A 5,488-nucleotide genomic window follows, 5' to 3' on the forward strand; every position below is an offset into this window, starting at 1 on the left:
GTCATACAGGTTTCCATTCTCGTCCTGTCTGAGAATAACAATCGCAACCATGTTTCGCGACTGATGATCGATCGATGTACGCGGTGTAGTATCGATCGATGTCGAACGATGTAGATCGGTCGACGATGAAGGTCGGGTGTCGGTCGACTGTTGCGTGCGAGAATCAGTCGACATGAAAGCTGCTGCGTCGAGCGATGTGGAACGTTGGTCTTTGCGGATCGTGCGTTCCAAGTGAGCAGGATCTTCTGAGAATAGCAGGTGTTTGTCCTTGTTGCTTCTGGTATTGCTGGGCATGCACCTGAAAAGACAAGAAAATAATTTTGTGACAGAATGGGGGTAGAGAAAAGAATAAGAATTAATAACACTAAATCTAATGGCGATCAAATTTGATACCACTCAAATTACAATAAAGAGTGAATTACGCTCTCAAATAAGAGGTTCAGTTGTAGTACTTAGGGATCGAATCCACAAGGAGATAGGGAACCTATTAAATCTAGTCTGGTTATTAATTCTAGGTATTTGTTGCTTTATGGTTTAAAAGTAAATAGCAATCCTAATTGAGCAAGTCTATTGCTCGACTAACAAGATGATTTGGGGTGTAACTTTATTGGAAGATATTAGATGCATAGTTTCTATTTAGGTGTTAGAGATTATAATCCTATAGATGCCTAACAGTTGCATGCATGATATATTAGAGCTCAACTCCTTAATCACAGTGATCAGCGATGACAATGTTTCACTTGTTAACTAACTAGATCTTGGATCTCAATTGTCGTCTTTTGATCACAAGAAAGTGTTGATCGATGATCCTATATGGATATCGATCGATACATCTTTCGCAATATCAATCGATTGTCAGATGACAATATCGATCGATAGCTTCTAGCTAAACCCTAGGCACGGGTTGATAATGCTCACTAGTCTCCTAGATCAGCGGTTAGCTCTCTCTAGCAGTTCTAGCATGACAGATTAGCGCTACAAAAAAAAAGGGTATTGGCAGCAATTCGCGGTAGCACGAATTCACTAACTGCTACTAAAAGTGTAAAAAATCAGAGCACAACTCTATCGTAGCATTAAAATCATGCTACAAAAGATTTTCATTAAGCTAAACCCCAAAAATCACGGCGAAAACACTTGGCAAATTTTCATTTTGGCACCAAAATATTTCATTTTGATAAAAATAATTTTTTTTTTGCCTAAGTAGTAGTATTCTTTCAAAAAAGAAAAAAAATAATTAATTAATTTTCTTTGTCTTCTTCTTCGTTGTTTACTTCAATCTCTCTGTTCATCCTCCATCTTCTACTTCAGTTTGGTTTTTTTTTTTTCATCTTATTCATCCCAATCGAAGAAACCACATAAGGATGGGATCTCGTCGTTCCCAAACTCCTCCATTTTGCACTCTGTATATCAATCATCATCGTCTCCACCAAACCCTAAACCACGATCTCTCCTTGAACGACGATTACGTCTCATAATCATCTCCGCAAGACCTCGCAAACCCCTCAATTTCACTCCTTCGTGCGTCTCCTCAGATCCCAACGCCTCTGATTCGATAAAGAGAGACGAATGCACCAGTAGCCATGGCTGAACAGGTTCTGTTTCTTCTTTCTCTGTCTCTTTGTTTATATACTTCTTACAAATATTCTCATCCTCTTCTCTCTCTTGCAGGCTGAGACAGCTTTTCTTAAGCAACCCAAGGTCGTCTTAAGGTAAGAAGAAGAAAAAAGAATGAAGCTTTATCATTTTGCTTTACGAATTGGTCCTTATGATGACGATTATGTGTGTGTTTCAGCTAGAAGAAATCTGGGAAAGGAAAGAAACATGTTAAAGGTGGAAACCATTTATGGAAGAACATTGGTTTGGGTTTCCAGACTCCCCGTGACGCCATTGAAGGTTTGATGTAGATTTACCTCTGTTCGTTTCTCTCCGCTCTTCTATATTTCATTCATGTGCATGCACAATTGTGTTTGTGTGACTAGGTCGTCAATTAGGTATTTCAGATTAGGCGTAAAATTCTCTACTTTCAGTTTTGATGAGTAAGTCTGAGACTCTTGTGATTGCATGAACTGATGTTCAAAGAAGAGGTCACAGTTAAGCTTGTGAGTGATTCAATAGATAAAGACTCCAACTTTTCTTTTTTTTCAACTGCATTGCTTCCTGCAACTTTTGCGTCCAGTGTAAGAACCTTCGCTGATGTTGCAATGTTGTACCCTTCTTTCTTAGTTTTCAATTCTGCTAGGTAGTTAAAAGTCTCTGCCTTTGCTCTGTTCTTGGCTAAAGTTTGTCTTTTTGCCTTGTTCTTGGCTAAAGTTATACTTTTTCCCCTGTTTTTGTTACCATCTCTATGCTCTATGTTACAATTTTAAGTCTGACTTTAAAAAAGAAGTTTAGTTTGATCAAGATGAAGCCTCTCATTCTTAGCTAAAGTTAACTTAATGATCATTCTTCTGTTCCAAACTAGGTTCCGCTAGTTGTTATTGTTTTTGTCTCAGTTTTTAACCAAGCATGTGTTCTTATAGACAGATGAGCTTAAAGCAGTTGGAGTTGATGAAGTGGTTCTGGCCATCAATTACCAACCAGAAGTGATGCTTAACTTTTTGAAAGACTTTGAAGCAAAGCTGGAAATCAAAATCACTTTCTCACAAGAGACTGAGCGTATGGGTACGATTGAGTCCAGCTTGGGAAATATTAAGGAAGTTATTAGTCTTATATATGTTGGTATATTTGTTAACTTATGAATTATTTTGGCCTTACGTATATTTTGGATGGTAGTTAGTGAATGTAGTGGTTGCCTTGGAGATGCAGAGGAAGTCCGATTGCCATTGATATTATTATGGCATTTGTAGCTTTTATATGTTGGATCACTTCTGGTTTCTAATGAGTAATGAGCAAGATTATGTCTAAAATGGTCAATGAAAATTTATTTTAGTTATTTACTTACTGATAATAATTAACCATAAAATCCAAGATAACACAAAAGTAATATCATAAAAAAGAAAATCCAACACTAATAATAAATCTAACAAAAATAATAATTTTTTTACTTCATGTTCTAAACCCTAAACATTCCCTAAACCCTGAATTTATCTTTTAACTCCAAACTCTATTTTTAAACATTAAAATCATTGTTTACATAAAATATATTATTTTAAAATGTATAGTCTATGAAAATAATTAAGTTTTAAGAGCTGTGATTAAAGTTTTAGGTTTCAACCCTAGCCCCTACACTAAACCTTAAAACTTCAATATTTTGATAGTATAACTTAAATCTTAAATTTAAACTAAAATTAAATCTTTTTCAATGTACAGTCTCAAATTTAAATTAAATCTTAAATCTACACCTTAAATCTAATAACCTAAACCCTAAACCACACACCTCAAAACACTATATTCCAAACCATAAACTCATTAATCATCTTGTTAATTTTATATCATTAGTTTTATTTAGCTTAAATTTGTTTATTTAATTTTTAAATCTAATCATTTGTTAATCTTATATCATTAAATGAAACCTAAATTTCAAACACTAATCTTAAATCTACAACCTAAATTTAATACCCTAAACTCCAAACTTAAACCTTACATACAAAGTCATAAATTTAAAATTTTCAAATTTATAATGTAAATTTTAAAATTAAACTCCATTATATTCTAAAACTCAAACTATAAAATTAATTATAAATCTTAACCCTTAACCCTGAACCACTTACCTCATATTAACATATATCATAAAACATCAAATTTTAAATTATAAATAGATTATAATTCCTATAAGATAAATATATCACTCCAAATTATACATAATATTTCAAATTATAAATTTACAAAATAAAGTCAAATCACCAAGTAATAAATAACAAAATACAAAATAAAAGAAATATTCTCATTTAAATTTTATTATTTAAATATTTTAATCAATCACACAACCAAAAATTCAAATACTAAATTTATATTTATAATTTTAAATTATGATATCAAATTATTTAAAGTTTAAATAAGTTTTATAATAACTATAAATTAATAGAGAGATAATTGGTATTGTTTTTTAGAGTCATTGATTTTTATTTAGATCAGAGGCCCAAAATCATTTGTCTATCTATCCTCACACTTTCTTTCTATTGGTCAATTTGCTTATGGCATGGACCATTGACCATTGACCATTGACCATTGTTCACAACTATTCATTAACTCTTATCCAACAGATAAATTAAACACATTTAATATTATTTTTGTTTTTTTCTTCTTCCTCCTTTTCTCGTTTCTGGTTTCTCAGATCTCTCTCCTCCTCTCTTCTCTCTCACGACATTGCATCTCCTCTTTTTTTTTTTCAATTGCTCGTCGGAAACGAAACACTTGGATCAGACGCCGAGACCACACCATGTACGTTTGAAGAAATCGAAAGCCCTGATTTCAGAGACTTGAAGGTGATATGGCTAAACTTTTAGTCCGTGATTTGATGATTCTTCATCAGAGTTTCCTGTTTTTTTTAAAGGGGTTTCTCTGAATCTGTCTTGTAGTTATGATGTGAAGTGCCAAATTTGGATTGTCTCCCTGTCTGAAATTGTTGATGAAAGTTTGAATCTTTTTCTGTTTTTGCTTTGAAAACTGGGTTTCAAGGAAGAACGAGATGATGAAGATGAAGAACAGCCGGAGATAGAGAGAAGAGGCGGAGGCAGAGGAATAAGCATCGGAGGATGTGGTGGAGCCGAGCAAGAAGAAGAAGAAGAAAGGCGGAGAAGGAGAGCAGACAGAGACACAAGGAGGAGGAGGATGAAGTAGGAAGATGACGAGCAGATCGAACGGTGGTGGTCTCGGCGTCAACGAGGAGTGCGGCGGAGATTGAAGAAGAACGTGGTTTAGTTAGGTTTGGTTAGGGTTAGTTAATAAACCATATTTGTATGTAAACCGGTTTTTGTAATAAACCAATACATTTGTAAACCAAAATTTTAATAATAAACAATTTTATTCACAAACCAATTATATTAGAATTTTATTTTATTTTTAAACGTGGGTTAAAATATATTAATTTATAATTTTAATTGATAATTATGAATTTAAAAATACAAATGAGAAATAATAACATAGCATTATATTTATGTCATTATAACATATTTTACAGCTTCATAAAAACGTCATGAAAAATACATTATAGCACTAAACCAATGCTATAAAAGGACTAATCAAGAGCAGACGTTAAACGCTATAATATGTTTATTCGTTATAGCACATGAAAAAACGCTGCAATAAGTGGGAGGTCTATTATAGCTGCGGCTGTCACCGCGTTCTTCGAAACGCTACGAAAACCCTATAATATCATTTTTCGGGTGCTAATAATATCGATTTTTCTTGTAGTGTAGATTCAGGACAGGATGATCAAGGATGCTAGACACATGCAAATTCCTAGGTTCATGTTCTAGTTAGCAAGGCTAAAACAAACATTAAGAACAATCAATCAATGAATATCACAACTCAGCAAATCTATAGTTGG

At 33.5% G+C, this 5,488-nt stretch overlaps 1 long non-coding RNA gene across 3 annotated transcripts; it reads left to right on the forward strand.

Annotated features, from left to right (window-relative positions):
• The first annotated feature begins 1,020 nt into the window (after positions 1-1,020).
• On the forward strand, positions 1,021-4,977 carry LOC106407397. Of its 3 annotated transcripts, none has more exons than XR_002659853.2 (5): positions 1,021-1,592; positions 1,669-1,709; positions 1,793-2,177; positions 2,520-4,424; positions 4,618-4,977. It is a non-coding gene; the product is annotated as an uncharacterized LOC106407397 (long non-coding RNA). The 3 variants fall into 3 exon arrangements; XR_002659852.2 differs by having other exon boundaries at positions 1,031-1,592; positions 1,793-2,099; XR_007325248.1 differs by having other exon boundaries at positions 1,078-1,592; positions 1,793-1,893.
• Positions 4,978-5,488: the final 511 nt, after the last annotated feature.

This window comes from Brassica napus, chromosome C6 (assembly GCF_020379485.1).
Source record: "Brassica napus cultivar Da-Ae chromosome C6, Da-Ae, whole genome shotgun sequence".
NCBI classification, from domain to species: Eukaryota; Viridiplantae; Streptophyta; class Magnoliopsida; order Brassicales; family Brassicaceae; genus Brassica; species Brassica napus.